At 45.7% G+C, this 3,423-nt stretch overlaps 1 non-coding gene across 1 annotated transcript; it reads right to left on the reverse strand.

Moving 5' to 3' along the window:
- Positions 1-472: 472 nt before the first annotated feature.
- Positions 473-539, reverse strand: Trnaa-ugc. The gene has a single exon. It is a non-coding gene; the product is annotated as a tRNA-Ala (tRNA).
- Positions 540-3,423: the final 2,884 nt, after the last annotated feature.

Below are 3,423 nucleotides of genomic sequence, written 5' to 3' on the forward strand. Positions count from 1 at the left end.
CCTCTGTGTGTGTTTATTTGGGAGTTGGGTGGCAGGCGACCATAGAGTAAAAAAAAAACCACCAACAGCACTGGAGTTCAAGGTAACCGCAGGTTTAGGACAGTGACTGGACTCTCATGTGCCTTTGGAGGAAGCCTGCAAGAAAACTGTGTAAAGCTGACAGTTGAGGGCTGGAGAGATGGCTCAGTGGTTAAGAGCACCGACTGCTCTTCTAGAGGACCCGGGTTCAATTCTCAGCACCCACATGGCAGCTAACAACTGTCTGTAACTCCAACATCTGACACCCCCACACAGACATACATGCAGGCAAAACAAATAAATAAAAATAAGTAAATATCAATAAATAAATTATTGTTTTAAAGAGCTGACAGTTGAGACATCTCAGTTATCCTTTCTTTGTGCCTTCTGCCTTGAAGGGGTAGGTAGATGAGATGGGTTAGGAATCCCTCTTGTTTAGGTAGATGGCCTTTTTTTTTTAAGCTGGGGATTGAACCCAGGGCTTTGTACTTGCAAGGCAAACGCTCTACCACTGAGCTAAATCCCCAACCCGATAGATGACCCTTTGAATGGTTAATATAGTTACCTGCATAATAAAGCAGGTGGCTGACCCAAAGAAAATGATGCAGGTTGAAAATGAAGGCAGGGATGCCAGCCTTTTATCTTGCTTTTAGTACTGACAGGCCCCGAAGGAGAAGTCAGAACTGCCCAGCAAAAGCAGCTTCTAGCTGCCTCTTATGATATAAAATAGCGGGACAAGCGTTTGTTTTGTTTTGACAGCTGCTTCTTCTTCTTCTTCTTCTTCTTCTTCTTCTTCTTCTTCTTCTTCTTCTTCTTCTTCTTCTTCTTCTTCTTCTTCTCCTTCTCCTTCTCCTTCTCCTTCTCCTTCTCCTTCTCCTTCTCCTTCTCCTTCTCCTTCTCCTTCTCCTTCTCCTTCTCCTTCTCCTTCTCCTTCTCCTTCTCCTTCTCCTTCTCCTTCTTCTTCTTTTAACTATTTAGTACAAGCTTCCAACAACAACGGTTACTGGGCCAGTGGGATGACTTGATGGGTGACGATGGAATTGCTTCCAAGCCTGAGGACTTGAGTTCTATCCCTGGAATCAACATTATGAAGTGAGAGAACCACCTCCTGTAAGTTACCCTCTGTCATGCCCATGCATGATGTGGCATATGCACTCATACTCAAGTAAATAAATGGTGTGGGGGGGGGGAGGTAATTACTTCCCTAGTCATTGAGTCTATAAGGTTGGCCAGAGCAAAAAAGGAGTGGGGGAGGAGGAGGGTGGGAAGGAGGGGGAAAGGAGGAGGGGGGGAGGAGGAGGAGGAGGGAGGAGGAGGAGGAGGGGGGAGGGGGAGAAGGAGGAGGAGGAGGAGGAGGAGGAGGAGGAGGAGAAGAAGAAGAAGGAGAAGGAGAAGGAGAAGGAGAAGAAGAAGAAGAAGAAGAAGAAGAAGAAGAAGAAGAAGAAGAAGAAGAAGAAGAAGAAGAAGAAGAAGAAGAAGAAGAAGAAGAAGAAAGTAGAGTAGAGGCTGGAGAATTAAAAGGAAGCAATTTAGCCGTTAAGGATGGAGGCACAGATTTGGACCATCAGCCATTTTCTCCCAGCCCTTTGTGTTTGTTACTAACAAGATGCAGACATGGGCATATGGTGGTCATTGTTGTTGAGAAGGACAGTGGTGACATCTGGGGACAGATTCTATGCAGTTGCTCTTTGTGATCTTTACTTTGTGACCATTCAGACCGGCTTTTCATTCTGTCCACTCCCAAGAAATGATCCTCTGAATGAATTAGGCAATCATTTCTTCAGTTACTTGCAACCAGGAAATTGATCAAATTGGACACCATAGAGACCTATGTCTCTTTTTGTACAGCTACCCACATCCCGGAGTCTAGCAGACTCTGGCGAGCTTTATTTCCTTCCTGTCTTGGCAGGTTGGAACAAAAAGTGAGGATTATAAATCTAACCTCCTTGGCTGTCGTTCCTCAGGTTCCATCCTCTTTGTTTTCTGAGACAGTGTCTCCCACTGGCCTGGAACTCACCAAGTAGGCTAGCCTGGCTGGTCCATAAACCCCAAGTGTCTGCCTGCCTCTGCACCCCCAGTGATGAGATTACAAGTGCATGCTACCATGCCCGGATTATTTCCATATAGGTTGTGAGGATCAAAATCAGGCCCTCACATTTCCCAGACAAGGGTTTTACCAACGGAGCTGATTCCCCACCCCACCTCTGTACTAGTGCTTTCTGTGATAAATACCATGGAAAAAGCAACCTGGGGAGGAAAGGGTTGATGGTGTTTTACAGGTTAGAGTCCATCATGAAGGGAACTCAGGGCAGAAACTCAAGCAGGAAGTGAGGCAGGAACCACACAGGAATACTTGCTAGCTCACTTCTCTGGCTTACTCAGGTACTTCCCCTTGTACGTAATCCTGACCCAAGTACCTAGGGATCCCACTACTCACAGTGTGTTGAGCTTTGCTATATCAGTTAGTAATTAAGAAAATGGCCGGGCAGTGGTGGCGCACACCTTTATTCCCAGCACTTGGGAGGCAGAGGCAGGAGGATCTCTGTGAGTTCGAGGCCAACCTGGTCTACCAAGTGAGACCCAGGAAAAGGAAAAAAGAAAATGCCCCATTGACCAATGTGATGGAGGCAATTCCTCCATTGAGGTGCCCTCTACCCAGGTGGCTCTGGTTTGTGTCAAATTTAAAAAAAAAAAAAAAAAAACAAAACTAGTCAGCACACCACTACCCCCCAAGAAGTTTTTCCATATCTTTGTCTGGATAGAATGCCATGCCCAAGCCTTTAAAATCAGTGCTAATGTATCATATGAAAGGCTTTTTAAAGCCACCTAACACTGCGGTAGAATCCTTTCCTAGCCATTCTGTCAAAGTTCATACTGCTGGAGCTGGAGAGACGGCTCTGCTGATACAAACACTCGCTGCTCTTGCAGAGGAACTAGATTCAGCTCCCAGCACCCACGTGGCACCTCACAACCATCTGTAACACCAGTTCTAGGAGATGTCATGCCGTATTCTGGCTTCTACAAATGGTAGGCACCCACATAGCGCATGTGGATGCATGCAAGCGTGCACACATACACATAAAATAAACATAGATTAAAAAAATAACTGAGCATGGTAGGTTATTTTTAATAACAATAGAGAAGCAGAGGCAGGAAAATTCCTGAGTTGGAGGCTAGCCTGGTCTACATAGTGAGTCCCAGACCAAACAGGACTACACAGTGATACCCTGTCTCAAAATAAGTAAATCCAGACTACTTTCTACAGGTCTAAGTTAATCTCTCTCCAAAGTGAGTCCAAAGTCTCATTCCTTCACCCACCCAATCCATCCACCTACCCACCATCCCTCTCAATGTGACCTGGGTGAGGTAGAGATAAATCTGTAAATGCAAGTTCGTTTAGATATT

This window comes from Onychomys torridus, chromosome 21 (genome assembly GCF_903995425.1).
Source record: "Onychomys torridus chromosome 21, mOncTor1.1, whole genome shotgun sequence".
Classification (NCBI taxonomy): Eukaryota; Metazoa; Chordata; class Mammalia; order Rodentia; family Cricetidae; genus Onychomys; species Onychomys torridus.